This window comes from Ceratotherium simum, chromosome 1, assembly GCF_057802395.1.
Source record: "Ceratotherium simum simum isolate JZ-2026a chromosome 1, ASM5780239v1, whole genome shotgun sequence".
NCBI lineage: Eukaryota > Metazoa > Chordata > Mammalia > Perissodactyla > Rhinocerotidae > Ceratotherium > Ceratotherium simum.
The window spans coordinates 54013568-54038126 of NC_141900.1; the positions used below are offsets into that span (position 1 = coordinate 54013568).

Consider the following 24559-nt stretch of genomic DNA (forward strand, 5'->3'; position numbering starts at 1 on the left):
AGACGTACTCTGACTGTGCAACCCAGAAATGACACTCCTGGGCATTTATCCCAGAGAAAAGAAAACTTATGTCCCTACCAAAATGTATACATGAATGTTCCTGGCAGCTTTATTTGTAATAGCCAAAATTTGGAAATGACCCATATGTCTTTCTATGGATGAATGAATAGTTAAACAGTGTTGCATCCATACCATGGAATACTATTCAGCAATAAAAAGAAATCAGCTGTTGAAATACACGTGTAACTTGAGTGACCTCAAGACAATTATGCTGAATGAAAAAGAGTTACAAACAAAAGGTTATATACTGAATTAATCTATTTATATAATATTCTCAAAATAACAAAATTATAGAGATGAAGAAGAGATTACTTGTTGCCAGGGGTTAGGGACAGTTGTTGGGAGGTCGAGAGATGGGTGTGATTATAACAGATACCACTAGGGATCTTTGTGGTGATTGAACAGCTCTGTACCTTGATTGCGGTGGTACTTATACAAATCTACATGTGATAAAGTTGCATAGAATCTCACACACACAAACGTGAGTTCTTGTCAAAACTGGTGAAATCTGAATAACGTTGTGTGTTGTTCCAATGTTAATTTCCTGGTTTTGATATTTATTATACTTATGTAAGATGTTACCTTTGAGGGAAAATGGGTGAAAGGCATATGGAAACTTGCAGTATTATTTTTACAACTTCCTGTGATTCTATAATTATTTAAAAATAAAAAGTAAAATAAAAAAATCAACCCAAAATTGGGACCATTAACTTGGGAAATATGTTATTTTAGTCTTTAGCATGGGAGAGGCAAGGAGATGAGAATAACCCCGCAAGCACTTTGCTATTAGCTATGTGTCATTGCTAAAGTGTGTCAATAATTGTTCAATTGGCACAAGGACTGCCATCAAGATCCCAATATTCCCAATGGGAAGATTTTATTTTCAATTGTTGTTTAACTTAAAAACTGAAACTTTTAAAAAATGCCTTTTCCATACATTATCTCTCTGTGGAAGCATTTTCAAGAAAGAATATATAATCTTTAGAAAATTTTCTCACTCTACAAACACTCTACTTGAAAGTGCTAGTAATTTGCTCCTTCAGAATATTCAAACTTGTACAGAGACTTCAAGGAGCCCTAGGTACAGTTACAGAGACTTTCTAAAGAGATGTCACATTTCAGTTAAACACTCCTCAGCACATGAAATCAGGGTTCTCTAGACAGTGAGAGCTAACTCTCTCCACCCAGCTCTAACCTTCTCTTAGGTCATGGCTGTGGTGGTTGCCAGCTCCAGTATTTCCCTATTATGGCCAAAACCGCAGCAGCTACAAACACGCTATGAAGAGGACACAGTGGTAGATACACCGACTGAGCAGTGTGGGGTGTGAGAGAGGCTGGAGCTGGTGCCAGTTCGATCTCATCCAGGGTGACAAGCTTCTCTCTTTGGTCACAGACCCAGAGAGCTTGGCTTTCAAGTCAGATCACTGCCTCACGGTTTGGACAACGTGAAAGGTGGACAACATTTCAAACATCTCATTAATTCAAATAAAAAGAGAAGACATCAGTCTAATTTCATTAAAGCTTAGAATTATATACAGAATTTCCCCAAAGGCTAACATAATATTCGTACAGACCTATTTCCGAAAATAGATAAGAAAATATGTGATAGCATTTCAGGCACTTGTATATGTTATTGTCATCATGTAAGCAATACCTTGACAATTTTTAGAAAGACTTCAAAAAATTTCCTAAAAAGCGTTCCCAAAGCATGGGGTGCATGTTTTGCCGGCACTGCCACATTCAGGAGTGCTTCTGCAGTGCCTGATACGAATGTGCTTTCCAAAGAACATTAAACATTTCCCTTGCAATCATTTCTTTGTCTTCTAGAGGCATATAAATGCCTCTTTTTTATATACCTATAAAACTTGGTCCATCCAAGTTATAAATCACACATCTCTGAATGAAAAATGAAATTCAAAACTTCATAAAGAGTTGCTATGTTCTCATTTTATAGATGAAAGAGATTGTATGACATAGTGAAAGAATACCTGGATTTGCATAGAGGCATCTTTACCATCTGTATGATTTTAGGTAAGTTACAAATTCAGTAAGTCTTAGTTTTCTTACTAATAAAACCTACTATGTCACAGGTTTTCTGGAAGGATGAATAAGATCTTAACTGTTGAAGTGATTTGAAATGTAACATACTTACATTAGGACTAGAGTTAGTGGTATTGACAGAGACTGGACTTAGGTCTTCCTAAATCTGGTTCAGTTCTTTATTCTGTGGATTTGTTCCATATTTAATGTTGTCGCTCATCATTTAACATTTTCTAAAGCTGGTTTGAAGACAGCGAGTATAGTTTCTACATGACACAAAGAGTACCAGAGCAAGATTATATCTGTCACAGATGAAAATGCTCTATTTATGTGTCATAGTAATCTATTCATTGGTTTATGGACCCAAAATTCTCCGGGGGGACTCACAAATCCCTATAATGTTTCTAGGTGCCAGATTTTTCATTTGGAACTCTGATTTAGTTGACAGATGTATAAAATTCACATGTAACCAAATGACTCTTCAGTCAGTACAAAGCTGATAATGCCAAAGACTGGTTATTCCAGCTAAGATTCACTGAACCTCTACCCAGACTATGCTTTTCAAATCTCATACTAGAGTTTAATGTTCTTTTATGCTAACGCCAATGCTTTGCTCCCCAATATCATATCTTTCAAATATCATGCCCCTTTCTAATATAAACACTAACTTACAGTGGGAGCTCTCTTTGTGGAAGTCAGAAGAAATCAATAACTGCGTTCAGTTCCTCAAAGGTGTGTGTGAAACCATGTTTTGGAGATTCACACGTAAATCAGACTGGGAGAAAGTTTCTATTTAGAATAATAAATTATAAAATCTTAAAGCATAAGAATTAGTTGGATGTTCAATCTTGAGTCCCCAGCTATGCCCTGCCACTAATAAAGAAGGAGATCTAGGAAGGTAAATTGATTGCCTAAGGTCTTGCAGACAGTAACTGGTAGAGCTAGAATTTGAATCTGGGTCTTCTGATTATTCCAATTTGAGTGCTCTTTCTGCTATTACTATCCCTTAGACAAAAATGTTCATTGTATGTTGGTAAGACAGTTCTGGTAAGCATGGAAATTATATTAATGCCAGCAGGAGTGATATTAAATATTAAGAAGTTATATTAGTCAGGGTTTTACAGAGAAACAGAACCAAGAAGAGACAGATATATAAAGAGATGTATTATAAGGAATTGGCTCACACAGTTACGGAGGCTGAGAAGTCCCAGGATATGCAGTCAGCAAGCTGGAGAACCAGGAGAGCTGATGGAATAGTTCCAGTCTATGTACAAAGGCTGGACAACCCGGAGAGCCAGTGGTGTAAGTTCTAGTTCAAGTCTGAGTCCGAAGGCAGGAGAAGACCCCAGTATCCCAGTTTGAAGATAATCAGGCAGAGAGAGCAAATTCTCTCTTACTCCACCTTTTGTTCTATTCAGGCCTTCAATGGATTGCGTGAGGCCCACCTACATGGGGGCGGGGGGTGGGGGGAGGCATCTGCTTTACTCAGTCCACCAGTTCAAATGCTAATCTCATCCACATATACCCTCACACACACACACCCAGAATAATGTTTAACCAAATATTTTGGCACCCATATATTTAAATTAACCATCAGAGAAGTAGACAAATTCCTCAGTTTTTGTTTTAGATTTCATAATAAAGATAATGACTTCTAAGTAACATAGTTATTTTATGGAAAAAACTCCACATATTTTGCATTCCTATCTTTTTGTCTTTTGCATAATTTCAGGGTTTTTTTTCCCCTTTTCTCTGTTCAACTGGAAAAATAAATGATGCTAATAAAAAGGTTCATTAGCTCTATTTTTTTCTAAAAATCTATTATTAGGCTTAATAAGTGATATTAGCTATTCTTTGTGACAAGAACAAATAAAAAGTTTCAATTTGTAGTGCATGCACTGTATATTAAACATGTATTAGGATGTGTGTCAGAAAGTCTGGTCTTACTTAGAGTAGATCTTTCATATTTATAAATCTTTACAAATGTTATCTTCCAGTCACTTTCAAACCCCTGAACTTTTAAAAACCACTATGGGGGGTAAAAAACTAAATTACCTCCAAAGGCCAGGTAAATAATGTAAATGAGGGAAGCATTCTGAGTAAGTTAATAGAGAGCAGTGGAGACTGTGGCAAACTGGAAAGCACACACCCTGTCTGTAGGGGGTGGTCTATAATCAGCTCCAGTCCTGTGTTGCCAGGTGGGAATGTGAGTCCAGTATTGCAAATTCCTATGATTTTTTTAAAGAAGAATTTGAAGTGCTGTGTTTTTATTTTTTAATTTAAAGTTTCAACTAATGTTCAGACCAAACTAAGCACATCTGTGTTAGTATCTGGCCAATGGGTCTTCAGTTTTTGATGTCCAGTCTGAGGCATATGATTCCCTCCTGTAAAATTCATGACAAATAGAGGGCAACAAAGCCCAGTTGAGAGCAGATGCTGGACAATCAGCCAGGCTCAGCCTTTAACTCCTTTACATAACTACATGATTCAAAGTCATGGTTTAGGAAAATGACACATTCCTATTAGCTATGGACCTTAAGATCTCTAATGGAAACTTTGAAATTCTTGAAGCCAAGTATTCCCTGTAATTGGAATCTGGGTTAATCCTTGTTGATTTGGAGGACCCACTCTGGTCCTTTCTCTTATCATCTAGTGCCAGCATGGCCTCCCTCTGAAAAAACCGAAGAGATTAATCCTCTCATGGTAGAATTTCAGTTGCTACTTGGCCGTAAATGGTAGGTTTTGCACTGAGAGCAGCCACTGCCAACTTCACCAACACATATGGCTGGTTTGGTTATGATAAAACTGTGACATTGAAATAGTTTGTATTTTCTTTCATTAATAAACATTTTTTAACCCAAATAGTCTATTTATTTACGATTTATTTTTTTGCAAGGATAAAACCAATATCTTAGGAAAGAATGGTTAAAAAATTGACTATTACAATATAATTTAGCATCATGAAAAAGAAGTTCCCCTTCTAGAGTGTTCTACTGTGTGTGTATGTGTGTGTGTGTGTGTATACATATATTTTCATCTAGGGTTGTTATTATTACCAGTGGCTAGTTTGATGCAAAAGCCGTGGAAACAATTTATCATGAATGTTGAAAACTGCTCTCAGTTTAAATGCAACTTTGCTGGATTTATCACCTTATAAGAGCTGTTCTCAATTTTAACTGCAAGATCATCTGTGTAAAAGGTTATCTCCAATGTTGGCCACCAACAGTTCTTCCTGTCTTTGTACAGGCATGCTGCTCCTTCCATCAAAAGGTGGAGTCTTGTTTCCCCTTGAATCTGGACAGTCAATGTAATTTGCTATGACCAACAGAATGCAGCAGAAGAGTCTCTGAATCAGTTCTGGGACTAGCCCTTAAGAGACCCAGCAATTTCCACATCCGTGGTCTTGGAAACTAGCTGCCGTGTCAAGAAGCTCAGGCTAGCCTACCGAATGATGAGGGACCATGGCGGGGAGAGATGCCACGTGGAGGAGCATTGGGATGCCACATCGTGGTCAGCACCAAGGCCGCAAACGGCATGAGACCTCTATGGATAATTCAGCCCAGCGGAGCTCCCAGCTGAATGCAGCTATATAAGTGAAATCTGCCGACACCATGTGGAGCATAAGTCCAGCCGATCCACAGAATTGTAAGAAAAAAAATCAATCATTATTTTAAGCCACTATGTTTTGGGATGGCTGGCTATACAGCAATAAATAACTAAAACAACCTGCTTGTTATTAATGCTAATACTTGGGCATCATCCAAGAGTTTCTGACTCAGTAGGTTTGGATGAGGCCCAGGGATCTGCTTCTTTTGACAAGATCCTGGAGTAATTCAAAGACCAGGTAGTATTTTCAGAACCACTGCTCAGGACCATTACTCTGAAGCACACCTAGGGAGTGCTCAAGAAATTTATTGTCCAGTAATATTTTGAAGAAAATATTAGAATTTTTGTTTATCTATTTCCTTGGTCTAAAAAATTATAAAGAAATTAAGCTTGACTATTAATATCCTGTCTATTAGTTGGTCATGTGATTCATAGGGCATGCTATTCTTCAAATAGAGGAGAACAAGGAGGGGTTGCCACTGTCTTCTTTCATTTCTTTCAGAGCATTGCAGTTTACATGTGTCCCTCCTAAGTGGATTTATGAATTATAGTGTGCTATCCTGAATAATAGAATCTTCACAATGTTTAGTACTAAGATGGGGAGTGACCATGGACATCTCTAATGCCTTATAGAACTTCAGTGGTTATTTTGAGACAAAACATTTGGAGGAGTTGTCAAAATTAAAGACCAATAGTGCATTTTTCTTTTACAAAATACAAGGTTCCAAGTTTACTGACCTTTCTGTGATAAGCAGTAACTGTGAGTAGAATGTTACCTGGTAGAAAATTAACACACACACACACACACACACACTCACTCACTTAGTCTGTACCAATAAAATAGAGGCAGTTTTCATAATTAGTGAGAAAATTCCTTTTTTTAAAAAAGAGTATTTTAAAAACAGGTATTGGGAAATGTTTCCCCTGTTATATGGTATTGCAGAAAATGCTTATTTTGGCACACTTAAAAATTTGGAAACAGAAGTTAAAAATCCATTTAAAAATCTTCCAACTTGAGAGTATGTTTGACCACATTGGTGATTAGTTTGCAACACTGTTGGACATTAGAGAAGATGGAAATTTACTAGCTGAATCTCACCAAAAACCTTCATCAAATTTTTGGGTGGGATTGAAAAATGAGCATCATGATTTAGTAACTGCAGCCAAATGATGTACTTCTTCCATTTGGGATCTACATATGTTTATGAGAAATCTTTTTCACTTATAAAAACCATGTATCAAAAGAAAAAGCAGACTTTCAAATCCTGTCACAAGCTGTTAACCCAAAGTTTGTGAAAATATTGAAGCATATTATTATATTAATAATTTAATCAATATTAGGTTTTTGATGAGAATAATATTTGTAAAAAATACTATTGACCAATAAAATATCTTAAAATACTGTATGCTTCATTATCTTATTCTATAAATTTTCCTATCTTTATGGTTTAGATGTACATAATATGATAGTACATGTATATAATTTAAAAGTAAATAAATGACTATTTGTGATTCATGCTTGAACATTTTTTATTGTTGGAGTATGCTATCCAAAAAGTTTGGCAACCAATGTTTTAGAATATCAAGGATATTCTATAGTATCTTCCATGCATGTTAAATTGTGTGGGAAATAATGTGTTTCTGATTGTCCATTGATGAAAAGTCTACAGAACAGGAACACAGTTTTAGACCTTTCATAGAAAAGAGAGTGGGGTCCTGGCTTCGATTTATCTTCTGGCAGATCCTTTACATTTGATACCTTTGGAGTCTATTCTAAAATAACATAGAGTGCATATATGGCACGTTATGAGAATTCCATTTAGCATACTGCAAAGGATAACTCATTTCTGAATAGGTCTAGAATTCTATAGTCTAGAATTGATTTTAGTCTCTATCTTGAAAATAGACCAAGGGACAATGAAAACCTGGCACAACTCTTTATTCTACTTTTTTTGTCTCTTTTTTCAGCCTGATGTGAGGGAAGCTTGATCAGGGAGAAGCTAGACTTCACCTAGCAGCGTTTCCTGGTCATTTTAGCCTTTGGGAAGAGAACCCACTTGTTTCTCATTCTTCCTTTCTGAGAAAGCAGAGAGGGAGCATTTCAATGTAAGCAATTTCCACCCATGCAGTGTGTGATAAGTGCATCTTAATAGTGGCACATGCTTGTAGGTAAGAGTATACTTCAGTAAGTGGAATGAAACCTTACTGAATGTGCTGAAGCAATTTAGGCCTTTTATTCCACTTCACTACTAGAGAATTTCACTATAAGCAACTTTACAAAGAGGGATACTTTAGAAAAACATACTCTGTGGTAAGCACTTTAGATGGCTTATAGTGTCTCAAAATGCAAGCCTTCTTTCTTTTAATTTATTGTGAATTTTCCCTTGATATTATAGATGTTATAAAATTGGAAACCACGAATGTTAAACTAAGATAGGTGAAATATGTTATCTTCATAGTAGAAGGTGTAATGTAAATAAAAATACCCTTAGAAAATACTTTCCATTCACACTTTATGACTTTTGTGTTTTTCTGTAATATATTTAAATAGGTGTTATAGTTCACCCTATATATATTTTAAAATGTAGTCACCCACATTATTATCATTTTATCAACTAGAAGTGTTAAATTAGTATTAGTTATTTACTCCCTCCCCCTACCTTGGGCTTTTTAGGCTAAGGAGGGTGATTATCCCAGGAGCGTGTTTATTATTTGTTTTGTGAAGGGGCTAATGGGTGAAGATATAAATTGGAGAAATTTCTTCAAATAAGAAAGAGACAGAGACACTAAAGGGGGGATCAGAGTTTGAGGAGAAAAAGAAAGATTCAGATGACAGGAAGAGGCAAGAGAGTCTGAGGGATTTCAAAGAGAAAAGGGATCAGAGTAGGAGGGAAAGAATTTTAGAGACTTGTATCATTTATTATGTAACTCCTCTCAGCCACCCCACAAAACCTCGAGTAAACTTCAATTGTTGGTCCATGCGTTTGGAGTGTTTATATTTGTTTATGATTCTGGATGGATGTGTGAGGCTGGCATTAAAGTGTTGATAGATATGAAAAGAGTGGAAACCTTTTAGAGTTTTGGTTAAAATAAGAAGTGGAGCGCTAAGAGGCAGAGTGCGGTCTGGTGGTTCACTTGGACAGGAAGGAATATTTTATCATGGACATCATTTAAAATTTTCTGTGCATAATGATAATAAAAAGCAGACTTGTTTTTATTCACTTTTATTATGTTTTAAAATTTGCTATGAATGTGCCCCCTGATTGCAGGCACCCAGGCAGACTGTTCCTCCCACCCTGCCACCTTGGTCTGTCATTAGAAATAAGCAAACAGCTCTAATTTAAAATAAGGCAAATGTTGTAGGAATTTTAATCAGAAGCTTGTCACTTTTTTCCCCAAGATGTTCAGTACCAACTTTCTAACTCTTCCAGACATTGCAGGTACCTAAGTGGCCATTGCACTTCCAAGTCCCCTGTGACTTTGGTGCTAATGTGTAGCCGTTCTATTGTACTTAGAGATTGGAGACAGTTCTCAAAATGGGGAATATGGAGAATGACATTCCTGCACTCCTTCTGAGAGCTGAAATTCCTTTGTATGATTACTGATCATGTGTAAAGAGGTCAGAATACATTTTTTTTTAAATTTTTGTCCTTTATTTTTCATCTCCCTCCTCTTTTTCTTTCTCTCATTTTGTGTCTACCTGTACTTTTTTGCTTGCTCTCATTTCTGTACCTAAAATAGTGGGTAGTCAGAGACCAGTGAAGGTATGAAGGGACGTAGAGCACCCACTGGTAAACATTCTGGTTTCTTTCTTTTTCATTGCTAGTAAAACTCAAGTTTAATGAGTTTTGTTTTGTCGGGGCAATCAAAAGGAAGAGTCAGGAAAAAAGAGAACATAAGGGAAAATGAGAGAGCAGAGACACTACCATGGAAATAATGAGAGTAAGGTCCTAAAAGTTACTTTAGTCATTTGTTTCCAATCCACTGTCCTCTCATGAGATTAGAAATCTTACTTGCTTGCTTGTTTTGGTGTAAACTTAAATGTCTTCTTGTGGTAGATAACTGTGTTGAATTGCTAAGGTTGGGATTCTGCTGATATGTGTGTTGCTTCGGCTACAGCATTGTAAAGAGGAGAAAAGAGCTAGTAACAGCAAACACAGATTCCTCTCATGGACTCTTATGCCACTTGTGCCTTGCTTCCTTCTCTCTTTCCACCTGTTCGCTTACTGCTGAAGGGTCCTGGTCATTCGTAGTGCACCCTTGCTCTTCTGATAGGATCTCGCTGAACTCCATATATGAGTGGCCCCACGTGGGTGTGGTTGGTAGCCTGAAGCTGGTGCCTGGGCTGGCAAGACCTGGAACACCCACTTTCCTTCTGAAGGCCAAATTTGGGCTGCGCTATTTTTGACCACGTATAGACAACTGTGATCTATAGCTAAAGCAGGGGTCATGAACCTTTCTGTAAATGGCCAGATGGTAAATATTTTAGACTTTGCAGGCAATATAGTCTCTGTTCTAACTATTCAACTTCACCACTGAAGTGCAAAAGCAGCCATAGATAATATATAAACAAATGAGTGTGGCTGTATTCCCATAAAATTTATTTATGGATAGTGAAATTTGAATTTTATATAACTTTCACATGTCAAAATATTATTTTTCTTTTGATTTTTTTCAATCATTTACAAATGTAAAAACTATTCTTAGTTTGTAGGCTGTAGAAAAACAGGAGATTGGCTAGATTTGGCCTGTAGGCTGTAATTTGCTGGACGTGAACTAGAACATTATTCTTTGCTACGTTTGTGCTATGTACCACAAATTTAGTGGCTGAAAACAACAACTGTTTATTTATTTAGCTTGCCATTTGTTGGTTGGCAATTTGGGATGAGCTCAACTGGGTGGTTCTTGACTAGTTTTACTCAAGTATCTGCAGTCTGCTGTTGGATATCTAGTTGGCTCTGCTTCTAGGGGTTACTGGCTATTGGCTGGGACAATCGAGATGGCTGGGCCATGTGTCTTCACCATCCAGCAGGCTAGCCTGTGCTTGTTCATATGGTGCCTCCAAGAGCAGCCAAAACAGGCAAGCCCTGATGTGTGAGTACTTTTTAAGGTTCTGCTGATTCCATTTTGCTCTTGCCTCATGGGCTGAAACAAGTCACACGGCCAAGTCCAGTGTATGAGAGAGGACTAACTAAGGTATGGATACAGGCAAGTGTGAACAATTAGAGTCTATTACTGCCACAACCTACCAGAGAAGGCCTCTGCCCTGATGATTTATATCCCTCCCACATGCAAAATACATTCCCTCCCTCCTAAGACCCCCTAAATTCCATCCAGTCACATCATCAGGCTCAAAGTCCAGGATCTCTTGATATATAATCATGTCTGGAAGTGACTTTTTGGATGCAGCTCCTCTTGATCCAGTTGCACTGAAAAGATAAGTTACAACATCCAGTGATAAGACAAGAACATGGTAGCTACAATAGAGAGAACCATTTGGAAGGGTGAGAATGGGGGACACATAGCAGTCACTGGTCCATAGAAATTCTGAAATCCAGCCAGGCATATGTTGCTAGATCCCCATACTCCAGAGTTAGGAAATTTTGCTTGATTAGGCTGAGACTCTGCTTCCTGGGAGTGTTTCTCCAATCTGTTGTTTGTTACAGCTCTCTGGGAGTGGTACCCTTGTCCATTGTTCTTCAAAGTTCTCGGCTCTGTCCTCTGAGATGTCATTCCCTGTTTATAAGAGGTGGCTTGTGTGTGCAGCTGAATATCTTCCTTATCTTTCTTTATTCCTGCAGAGAGTTGGGGGCCTAGAGGCCTCTTTTTGTTTTGAGCTGACATGGTCTCTTTCAATCCAAGATGGCAATGCTTTTATCAGGACAATTGACTTCAACATTTTGAGAGCTTCCTATGAATCTGATTCAGGTCCAGAAGCCACATCCACAATTCTTATTGAGACAAGCTTTTTTTTACTTGGGGGTGTCAGGCTGTTGGGGGAAACATCCTTAGGAATTTTGAAAGCCATTTTTGTCTAACCGAGAGTGTCTACTATGCATGTCCTTAAAATTTTTAGAGTTCTTAACAAAGAGACTTACAATTGCACTTTGATTTGATCTTTACCCTGAAGCCATTTATTACTTCAACAATTTTTAACTGACTGGGGAGACTGGAGATAAGGAACAGTTTACTCTCTTCCCAGCATGTTCTGGCCCCTCTATATTCCCCCTAAGTTCTGCTTACAAACAGAATTTTCTTGAGCTCATCTCTTTTTTGCAGCACCTTATCATAGGCAGCTAAAAGAAGCCAATTGATAAATTTAACTTTCTGTGAGGCAATCTCCCTAGCCAAACCCAAAAGTTTATTAATTACTACAGGCAACATTTTTTTTTTTTTTTGTGAGGAAGATTAGCCCTGAGCTAACATCTATTGCCAATCCTCCTCTTTTTGCTGAGGAAGATTGGCCTTGGGCCAACATCCATGCCCATCTTCCTCTGCTTTATCAGTGGGACACTTGCCACAGCACAGCTTGATGAGCAGTGGATAGGTCCACACCTGGGACATGAACCTGTGAACCCTGGGCCGCTGATGTGGAGCACGCGAACTTCAACAATATGCCACTGGGCTGGCCCCTACAGGCAACATTTTTAATAATTATTCCACAACTACCTAACTCAGGTCACTATTTTTCTAGCCTGTTAAAGAAGTTTCTTTATCACTTTCATAGCCTCTGCTAACAGTGTGCTCAGCATTTTTCCAGTCTTCATCATTTCTTTGCACCTTTTCCAGCCTCCACCAGCCACCTACCAAAGCCAATGCCACGTGTTTTTGGTTTTTGTTACAGAAGCACCCCACTTCTAGGTACCAATTCCACTTCTATGTACCAATTTCTTTATCAGTTATTGTTGCTGCAAAACAAAGCATCCCAAAACTTAGTGGCTTAAAACAATCATTTGTGTCGCTCATGACATGTGACACATGTATTGGAAAATCTGAGCTAGGCTCAGCAGGACAGAACTTCGCTGGTCTTGGCTGGGCTCGCTCACACATCTGCAGTCTTTGACAGAAAAGAATCTCAGCTTCAGGTGTTGGCCGGCTGCTGAGAGGGGCAACAAAGAGACTGGGCCACATGTCTCTCACTATCAAGGTGGCTGACCCGGGCTTGCTCACACAGTGGTGATGGCAGGTGTTCCAAGATCAGCCAGAGATGGCAGGCCCCAGTGTGCAAGTACTTTTCAAGTCTCTGCTGTGTCACATTTACTGTTATCACGTTGGTTAACGCAAATCACAGGGCCAAGTCCAGACCACGAGTGAGTGTGGGAGGGAATTATCCAAGAGCTCACGTGGAGGGAGGTTATGCTTTCATAAGGATGTGAGCAAATTTGGGGCTATTACCACACCAATCTGCTAGGCCAATCCTAAATAGAGTAGACTATACTTTGACACATCGAAAGCCTGCCAAGTTTCTGGAGGAGTTATACTAGCAAAAGAGCTGCCAGCTTGCTAGAAAGGTCACTAAGCTTGCTCAAATAGCAAGTTTTGAGTGACTGGTTTTGCAGCTAGCTGATACAAACATGGAAAATCCCAGTTATGGCTCTAAATTTGGTAAATGGAATTTGCTGAATATCAGGACTACATAGATTTCTGCAATGTGCTTTTGGAGCTTGAGCTATCAAAATGCAAGGGAATGGAAAGAAAAAGGCTTCTGACGGTAGGCAAACAGAGTGAAGAACAACAAAAATTAATAATATCTGACATTTACAGGGTGTTGATGATGTGCCAGACACTATACTAATAGCTTTTTATGCATTATGTAATTATCACTTTTAAAAACAGAAAAATTACATTAAGAGAATTAACAATAGCATTTATTTCTTTATTTTTTAGATCTAAGGAGCGTGGCCTGCTTAGTATAATGGGAAAGCTTTTACACTGTAGTGTTGCTAAGGATTAGGGGATCTCTTTTCAAACATCACTGGTTGGAGGTTGAAGTTTATAGAAAAGCGTAGGTTACTTTGGAGTCTACTGGTCATTTGTCCAGGTTCCTAATTGTGTGAGTATTACTGTTTGGGGAAGTTTCTATCTTTATAATGAATCCGACTCATACTGAAGTCCTTTTCCCTTTGCCTTTACCAAGTAAAACATCCTGGTGTAATAATTGGCTCTCGGGAAGAGAGAGCTTATTGTGATTCCCTCTGCATAGTTCTCATCTGTTCTTTATTGACCCCAAAACGCAAAGGAAGAAAACAACAGATTTTCCTAGAAAGCAATATTTGCTGAAGATGATTAAGGCAATTTATGAGGAGTCACAGGAAAGTTAGCAAAGAAATGACAATAGTTAGACTTGAGGAGAGAAGTGAAGAAGTAGAATTATTAAAGGTGTTCTTCTTTAGGACCATAGGTCAAAGTGAAGAGTAAGGAGAGAAGAATGAAGCAGACCAGGAATATGTCAATAGCTTGCCTCTAAGTGGATAGAAAATAATAATGTGAAAACTCTTTGAAATACACACACAATTGAGATTGACAGACGGGTGGGGGTGAAAGCAGAATCTGTAGACATAAAATTGATAACCAAACTTTATTTTTATATTTAAATTCATTATTTTGGAAGCAGTACTTTCCTCCTTGAAAGAAAAAGGATCCTTTAAAAAGTTTAAGCTGAGTTACAAATGAGAAAAGAAAATTTGCAAAGTGTTTCAGATGTTCAAGTTTGTGACTCTCAAGTACAATCTATAACTGGCTAACTACGGCGAAAGTAAGAAGGGAACTTTGGCAGTTAAGAAGGTACCTTGATTTAGACTGGAAGTCGTATATGAGACTGAACAAATGGAAAATTCTTAAGCTCTTACAGAAAAGCAAGCACATTAAAATATTCAGTATTGACAATGTAGTTCAATGTTGAAGGAAGGGTAACAAGTCCACTCAATTGTAGAATGCTTAATTTTTTTTAACCTTGATTTTCTCCTTTTCTTCAAGAATATTGCTGCATTTGTCACTGTCATATGATTTGCAGAAACTCTTCTTAGTTTTACTTTTTAATTTTTTTTTTAAAATCAAAAGGCAGTTTTTTATTTCTAAAGCATCTAACAGGTGCTGATGGTCACCTGCCACGCTCGCACCAGGTTGTCCGTGTAGCCGGCAAACAGAGTCCGGCCCTCAGCAGACCAGGCCAGAGAGGTGCACTGGGGTGGCTCTGCCTTGCCGCTGGTACTCATAACTTCTTGCTTCAGTTCATCTACAATGATCTTGCCCTCCAAGTCCCAGATCTTGATGCTGGGGCCTGTGGCAGCACAAGAGCCAGCAGCAGGTGGGATAAAGCACACGGCGTTGATGACGTCCCCACCATCTAGTGTATCCAGGTGCTTGCCTTCATTTAAAGCCCAAAGCATGGCCTGGCCATCCTCGCCTCCAGAAGCACAGAGGGATCCATCTGGAGTGAACAGCCATCCACAGCGTTCAGGTAGCCTATGTGGCCGATTAATTAAGTTTTACCTTTTGATTTTGAAAAATTTCAAACCTTCAGAAAAGTTATTAACAAGTTTACAGAATTTTAGAACACCTATATACACTTCACCTAGATTTATCAATATTTTCTCACATTTGTTTTATCTCTGCATGAATATGTTTACGTTATCATCTATCTGTCTGTCCGTCTATCTACCGTGCTGAATTATTTGAGAATAAGTTGCAGACGTCATGGCTCTCCACCCTTAAATACTTACAGCACATATGTCTTTACAGTCTCATGTACTAATTTAATTTAGTACAGTTTAATTATCAATTTCATAGTTGTAATTTAATTTAATACAGTTTAATTATCAAATTCAGGAAATTTAACATTAATACAACACAAATTACCTAATATACAGTCCATATTCAGATTTTTCCAATTGTCCTAATAATGTCCTTTAGAGAAAAACAAACAAAACAAAAAATCTTTTTTTCCTATCCAGGGATCAATCCAGAATTACATATTGTACTTCGTTATTGTGTCTCTTTTGTCTCCTTTAATCTGGACCAACCCATCAATCTTTTGTTTTTTCATGACATTTTGAAAAGAAGAGGCCAGTTATTTTGTATAACATTGCTAAATTCGTGCTTGATTGTTTCCTCATTAGATTCAGGTTGTGCATTTTTGTCAGGAGTCCTATCTACATCATGTTTTGTCCTTCTCAAGCATATCACTCCATGTCACATGATATCAGTTTATCCCATTATTGGTGATGCTGACTTTACTACTTTCTTAAGGAGGTGTCTGCTACTGTCTCTATTTAAAGATATCATTCTCTTTGGTAATTAATAAGTAAACTAAGAGTAGATACTTGGACCCTATTCCCCAACTAACTTTTGGCCAGAGGTTGTAACATTTACTGATAATGTTTGCCTAAACTGATTATTACCATGTTAGCTACCAAATACTTTTTAAAAAATTTTGATCAAGCAGAAATTTTTACCAGTGATTTTTTTCAGAGTGTAAAACAGGTTATCATAGGGGGTTAATACATCTGTAGACAATCAGAAGGGCACAATATTGTTACAAGTAATTTTGGAAAGGCAAAAGTAAAGAATAACCCCATTGAAGAACAAAGCTATTGCAACAAATACTCTGAATTTTTCATCAAGCAGCAGGATGGTAATAAGTTAGGTCTACGAAGTGAAATGTGTGCATCAACCATTTCCCCTGCATAATCTTAAACTGCTTTGCATTTATACACAATCATGCACAGTAATAATCAGGAAATGTTTGGACTATACAAAAAAAAGAGCTTGGCATCAGGTATAATAGAAGAGAAATATAAAAACAAGGGAACCGGGTAAGGCATTTAAGATTACAAAATGTTTACAGAAAATTTCTAAAGCAATTGATAAATTATACTACTTATATTACTAGTTTTTCTTTCTCCATTTCTGGCTAATTTTATTAATATACTATAGCTTTAGATTATTCTCAGTTGCATCTAGTGAATTTAAAAAAGAACAGCCTTGCAATAAAGTATCTATCATGTCTTGCTGAATAAAATGTGTATTTTGTGCAACCTAAGATTGAAGGCTTTCTAAGCTTCTCAGAGTTTTAAATCAGACAACCCCCCACTTCTTGCCGACACAGTTGCTTATTTGTCAGTTTGAGTTTGATTTATCTCAAGCAGGAGCTAAAACTGTATTAAAATCTTCTGTTAAACGTGTAAAACTGCACATATATAGAGTTGGTAAGTTAAACATCTCTAATAAAAGACAGCTGCGTTCTCATTGGGAGCAAAAATAGGATAGAAAGAGATTTGTTTCTGTGAAGGATGATATGAAAAGTGTGAGGACCCAGGTGTCTTCTCTTTACTCTACAAAATGGCGCTGATATATAAGGCAATAAAAATATTTTTAATGATTTTTTTAAAGCGCACGTAAAGTAACCAGTGAATCTGTGTATTCAGCTATTGATCAGTTTAGTGCTGTGCTGAAAAATCAGTGAATTAACCAGTACCCTCTGCTTTATTCATTATTTCACTGTTATATTTTTTCCTTTTTGTTTGCATCTACGTGAGAATAAACCCAGAATATAAAGTTATATAATGTTGATGGTTTTATAATAATTGTTTCTGTATAACTCCTGGGACTATTTTTGGCCTCTTGACATGGCTGGTTTGCTCACTTATGAGCACATTTTTAATTTTTAAGATTTTATTAGATAATTTAAAAGTGTTATGAGTATGAATTTTTAGCCTTAAAAATATGCAACCAAATAGAATGGCCCCTTTACACTAGAGTCAGTATATATAATTATGTCTCTTGTAAATTTTTGTTCATATTTATACCATAATGTACATGAAAAGAAACAGTGGTAATAATTGATGACTTCATGTTAAGAAATTTAAATCAAAATTAAAGCAACATGATTTGATTACAGCTTAGTATGTGGAATTCTGTTTTGGTTCACCTGCTTATGGTGGTGCACTGAAATTCTAGGATTCGTTCATTCATCCAGAACATTTATTTAGTGCTGACACATAGAAATTGCTTGCTAAACAGTCATTATAATGTTTTTAATGCTTTATACACATTCACACACATCCACACATGCATATTGCTCACATGGATTCCTCATAGATTGAGATTTAAATTTTGTTTTTATAATATTGCAGTATGATTTCATGTTTATTTCATGCATTTAATAACTATTTGAGGGCCTTCCATGAGCCAGGCACTGTGCCAGGCTCCAGCAACACATCTGTGGGTAAGATATGTGGATTCTCAGCCTTCAAGAAGCTTATATTTTTGTAGGAGAGACAGAAAAGAAATAAGTAAACTGTTAACATAATTAGATATTTTGATGAGTGCCATGAAGGAAAAGTGCCCAGAGCGATTGGTCTTGGCAATTAAGTGTGTGTGTGCATGGACGAGTATGGATGTGTGTAAAGCATTGTGTGTATCTTGGCAATTAAGTGTCAGTGTGCACGTGTGCACCCCTGTGTGTTTGTGTATATCTATACGCATGTATGTTTTCTGTGTGTGTGTGTATTTATTTATGTGTGTGAAACTACAGATTGTGTAGTCAGGGAAGTCCTCTCCGGAGGGCATGATGTTGACCTGAAGAATAAGAAGAAATCAATCACGTAAAAAAGCATGGAATGTTGCTCCAGAAACAATCCTCAAGATGTAATATGATTTTTATGATAATTCTAAATTTGAAAATAACCGAATAACTCATCTAGGTCACCTGAGGCCCCCAAAGCTCAAGTTACTTGCCTAAAGTTGCATTAGCCAAGGCCAGAAAGCAGGGATGGCTGCTATTCCCTAAGACAGAGTCAATTAAATACACAGAGACATAAAAGCAGAACATTACCACGTGGGGCATTAAGGGAATGGAGTTGGAAGCTTAGAAAAACAGATCTCTTGCGTCTTCACTTTTTCCATTTCATCTAAACTCAGTGAAGAGTTTAAAATTGAATATAGGTAAGTTGGCTAAAAAACTATAATTCTGATTCATCAACAGCATATCTGAAAGGAACAACACAGCCAAACCTGGCAGCTCCTATTTTTCAGATTAGAAATTAACTGCTATGTTGTCAGGATGAAATGGTATGTTTTATTATTGAAAAGGCAGCTCTGTTAGCTTCTTTGGGCCACAAGGGCCCATTTATTTAATTACTTCTTCCAGGACGCTAAGTGGATCCCCAGTGACCAGGCCAAATGATTGCACCTTAAAAGGTGAGATATGCATTCGCTTTCAGGGATAGTAGGTTTTCTTTCCTCTCATCTATTTATTTTTTCACTAAATATATTATATAAAGAATTGGAGGAATCCAGTTTCTTTTCACCTCTGCTGAAAATAGCTTAGGACTAGAAGCATTTTTGATTCACTTTTAATAAAATAATATGATAGATATAGGAGTGAAAAGTAAGATAAATCCTCTAAACATGAGACACAAGACTTGTTTTAGATTCCTTTAAAAAAATTTTTTTTAATAGACTTTATTTTATAAAGCAGTTTTAGGTTCTCAGCAAAATTGAGGGGAAGGTACAGAGATTCCATATGCCCCCTTCCCCAAGCCTCCTCTGCTATCAACATCCCCTGCCAGAGTTTTGTTTCAGTTGATGAACCTACATTGACAGATCATTATCACTCTAAGTCCACAGTTTACATTAGGATTCACTCTTGGTATTGTACATTCTATGGGTTTTGGCGAATGTATAATGACACGTACCCACTATTATAGTATACCGAAGAGTTTCACTGCCCTAAAAATCCTTTGCCCTCTGCCTCTTCATCGCTCCCTCCTTCATAACCTCTGGCAACCACTGATCTTTTTACTGTCTACATGATTTTGCCTTTTCCAGAATGTCATATAGTTGGAATCATATAGTAGGTAGATCTTTCAGATTGGCTTTTTTCACTTAGCAATATGCATTTAAGTTTCCTCCATGTCTTTTTCATGGCTTGATCATCTTTGTTAGTACGGAATTACGTTCCATTGTCTGGGTGTAAAATTCCTTTTTTAGAGCGCAAAACTTAATAGAGACTTTAAATGAGAAGATTTAAAACCAGAGAAGGAAAAATAAGTTAAAATTATTAGTTTTACAATGAAGCATGAAAGAATAGATGGATTCTTATAATTAAGCAGGCAAGAATATGAATATAAGTATTGTTTTGTAGAATGTTTTTCCTTTGTTAACAAAGTTAAGGTAATGCTAAAATCTTAATAGAGTCAACAGTAAGAAAGGACAAAATAAAAGTTAAGACATCTAATAATATAAATATAGGTCGTGGGTAAATATCAGAGTAGAAAAAAATCTATATCTTGAAGATATTTAATTGTACAAGCAGACAGCCTTTCAAGCAGATTTTCTTTCAGATTTTTTATGGGTGTGGTTGATATTTAAGCTATTGGCCCAGCATCAGGCAACTCTTACTAATGGGTTATGAATTTCATCCTCTAATTTTTAATTCTTAGTGTTACATGCTACAAAGAAGTGACAATTCTAATCCTTTAAAATGAGTTTTCATTGGTATTCGCTTTAGTTGTATGGGATAAAAATATATAATATAACATCTTTCTTAAGAGAAGTGAAAGCCTTTCAGATATTACTAAATTTCAGAACTTCCCTATAAGGTGGGTGGGAGATATTTATCACAATTCCCATTGGATGAATGGAAAAACACATGCACAAACTGAGAGCCAAGCTCTTCGAGGTTCGTTCACAAATCAGTAGGGATAAATGAGAACAGAAATTCTATGTTTTGACTCTTAGGATCTGGTTTTTCACCTTGTAAACTTTGCTTTATTGATTTTAGTTATGTAGCAAATTGGCATGATTTGTACTTCATTAAATCATAATGTGTGACAACTTAGGTAGCCTTCTAAATTCTATTTGATTTTCTTTCCTCTAACTCCTCTCCCCAATGGTAGATTGGAGGTGATTTGGTAGTACTGCTGATGATGAAGAGGCCTGGTTTTGGAGAAACAGGCACAGGCTGAAATCTTGATTCTGAAACTAATTAAAGAGTATGATCTTGGGAAGATTACTTAATCTGTCTATACCTGTAAAAAAAAAATACACACACACACACATCTATATCATATAATACCTATATAATAGAGTTTTTATGGTGATAAAACCAAACATTAACTATAAAACAACTGTCACATTGAAAATCCCCAGTAAATGTCAATTCTTATTAAAACTAGAAGGTAGAGAATTGTTACTGTTGTTTTATAGATTGTAGGTTCCTCCAGCAATAAGGATTTTAACTTTAGCTTAAATCATTTAAATATGTGTTTTACTGTTATTTTTGGACTTAAAAAAATTTCTTCTCTATTTCTTTCTCTTTAATTAGTACAGATTCGTGAGGTTTCATCTTCGTGGAAAAAAAACCTTTGTGCTCGTAATACTGTATTCAAGGAATCTAAGCTTTTATATTGGAAAAAGTGTCTTTGTTTTCTCATTATCATGGCACAATGAACATGTTAACTATTGGGTATTTGTAGAAGCATCCAAATTTGAGAACATTATATGTTATAACTTGCTGCTTGATTGGCCCTAACTGAAAAAAAAAAAGTATGATTCAGGTAAAATGGGCTGCAACTTTTATTAAGTATTTTAAATATTGGAGTCAAACAGAAAACTCTGGTCTAAGTGACAAAAATTGATGTGTTAGTTTTAACACTATATGGGTGTTTCTTTTTTTTATGTTGGGAACAAAACACATCCCTGTACCCCAAAACATGTTAATGTGCTACTTTTAATAATATGTTAACCTAAAGGAAGGACTAATTCACATCTTCCACTATCATTGACTACAAACTCAGTGGATATTTGTTGATTTGGTTAATATCTTTGTAAATGGATGACCTTATTTTACGAGACTAGTCCCCTGTTCAAATCATTATATGGGCTCTAGGAAGATATTTCACTGGTTTGTTTCTTTAAAATACATCTTATTTGTTTTGTAACGTAATTCAGATTTGATTGGTGGGGGAGAAGAGGAGGCTGTCAGCAAGAGGCTTCTTTGGGGACATGACATTGAAGCTGAGATGTAATAGTTGAGAAGGAATGAATTAGTCCAAGAAGGAGGAAAAAAGCAATTCAGGCAGAGAGAATAGCATGTGCCATGACCCCAAGGCAGGAAAAGCTTGGCATCATTCAAAGACATGGATGAAGGCAAAGAATGTTGGAGTCTTTGACCAATCCAACTCATGAACATGCTTGGTCCATGATAGGCTATTTGCCTGTACCCTGAAAAGCCATGAGTTGGCTTATGTGCAGTTCTGATTGTCTTCCAAGCATACAACCCTTTATCTGCCAATTGGCATAGGCCTTGTTCCATAACATTTGACTCAGGGATTTCTGCTCTTATGTGATTTCTGATAGGAATCCGACTGTCATATGTGCCGGTCACATTACAAGGGAATGACTTTGTTATCCTAATAAAAACTTCCTGGGTTCCACTAGTGCTTCATTTTCTCTTTAGCAGCACAAGAATTTGAAGCACAGAATGAAAGGTTAGTGAAGAACTATGAAGAGGCCATCGATCCAGTTCTAGGCTTCCTTCCTTTTATATAAAGAATGACAGAAAAAAAAAATCTCTCTTCAGGATAGCAGTTGAGCTTTAGAGAAAATTTGTATTAAATTCAGTCCTTTATAGTCTTCTAAATATTGCCAACCAACCAGCCATAGCCTTAAACAGAGGCACAAATGATCTAGATTCTGAGCATATGTGTGAAATCAGGCGCTGAACAGTGGAAGTCACGCGTGCCCCCAATGGGAAGTTAGAACTCTATTATAGGGCATTCATTTCTCTCACAATAAAGAAATGCAACTCCAAGCCAAAACCAAAACACTTTCATAGATTTTAGCCCTAGTTCATAGACTATGAATACCAGAAGAAAGCTCAAAGATAACAAAATCAAATCCCTTCATTATATAGATAAGGAGTCCCAAAGAGGTAAAGTGACTTTTTATCTATGGATAGGGATTAAATTACTTGCTTAAGGTCACACAGATGGTCAGAGGTGAGCTAGGTCTAGAACCAAGTGCCCTCATTTCTAATCCAATGCCTTTTTTGCTAGGCATTACAGACCTCAAAATAACCAAATTCTTATATCAACACTAAAAAAGGAAAAATATTAAACACAAGACAAAATGATTCATAAGATTCAAAATGTAGGGTACCTTACAAAAACTTATTATTGTGAACATCTGCAATGCAATTTGTAGACACTGATGCCAATTTCCAAATTTTGAAAATACTGGACACATCATACTAATTGCCATGAATGTTTTCTCATAAAATAGAGGATTGCATATGTTCTGTGACCAGATCTGTACCTTTCCCACGCACCCCCTGCCCCTCATCCTGTTCACTCGATGTGCCTCTTGGATCATTAATGTTTTCCTTCCTTTCCAGGGGAAAGAAATTCTGGCATTATTTATCCTATGATGAATCTTGGCCTCTTACTATTAACTCAACCCTCTACTGATGTTAGAGATGTTATGAACTTTTGAAATAAAACCCACATCTGAAAACTTTACATAATCTAATTTCAAGAGAATTGGCTGGTTGGAAATGTCTTAGCATTATGGATCAACATGTGTAAAGAAAATGGCCCAAACATATTTTTCATCCAGTTGTTGTCTTTAAAATTTAGGAAATGGACCAGCCATCAGATATGTTTAGCAAACAAATAAATTTAAGATCAAGGAAGGAAATTGAAACTGGATGGTTTGGTTTTATTTAGCAATCCATTTTTAGCCAGATTTGGTCATATTATGTGGCCATTACATGAGCAGTTTTAATGAAGGGAAGGCATCACTCACTTCACAATTGGACCTGGTGGGAAGATGTGCCCATTTGTTTCCAAGTACCTGGAGGATGTATCTTGGGTATGTACAGTCGACAGTTGAGGGGGTTTGCTTCAAAGTTAACTTCAACTCTGAATTTCTTCCTTCTGTTGCTTCTGTCCAGGGCAAGGGTCATCTGAAAGAAGTAAAACAAACACACCAGTAAACATGCTTGTGAATATGATATTAATTAATATTTTGTAACATAGCACGGCAAATCTAGACTTTAGATAAACGCAAATCTTTACACATTTCAGTGTCTTCAGCACATTTTATGCAAATAGTTGTTAAAAATAAAAATTCTACTTTCAAATGAAGAAAATTCATGACATGCATCTTGGGTTGTGGTTTAATCACTGTATACCCAGGAAGATATCGACAGTTGTCCCGTGGAAGCTATTAAAGTTGCTGTCCAAGGTTAAATGAAATTGCAGTTTATCAGAGCAGCATTGAGAAAATAAGGGAATCTGTTCATGGCTCTTGATTAATGCCAAGTGTGATCAACACAAGGGGGTTCATTAAGCTATACATCATGTGGGTAATTTAACATGTCATTGTGCCTGCTGTCTGCTTTGACTATGCACAGCCCTGAGTTTCAAAGTGGTATCTCTGAACCACTGAGTTCTGCACAGAAGCATCCTCTTCTTTTGTTGTACATTTTCTATTATGCATACATATGTTTTTAGACTTGGTAGGCATTTCACATAAATTATTTAGTATGTTTTGGGGCAAAAAATATATCTTGGCTTTTTAATGGGTTCCCCTCACACTATATATAATAAAACTTATTAGGAAACTCTTCTCCTTTTGAATTTTTCTTTTCCACTAGTCATTATAGGTCTTAAAATCTGATGTGACGTGGAAAAAGCTATTGAAATCACTAACTCAATCAGTGTTAATTTTTAGTACTCTTATTTGTTCATATGTTATAGTTAAATTATCGCTTATATGTTTTAGAGATTTAATTTTCAATGATCTTAGTTTTTCTAGACATGATGAAGTCTTTATCTAAAAGTATAGG

The 24559-nt window shown here is 36.7% G+C and overlaps 2 long non-coding RNA genes across 3 annotated transcripts in view; both read right to left on the reverse strand.

Moving 5' to 3' along the window:
* The window catches only part of LOC147918202 (uncharacterized), a 31034-nt gene extending 27579 nt beyond the window's left edge, over positions 1–3455 (reverse strand). For both annotated transcript variants that reach the window (XR_015551552.1, XR_015551550.1), the window contains exon 1: positions 3287–3455. This is a non-coding gene — a long non-coding RNA (uncharacterized LOC147918202). The remainder of the gene's footprint in view (positions 1–3286) is intronic.
* LOC147918200 (uncharacterized) overlaps positions 1–24559 on the reverse strand; it is a 475202-nt gene that overhangs the window by 308880 nt on the left and 141763 nt on the right. The window lies entirely within an intron of this gene.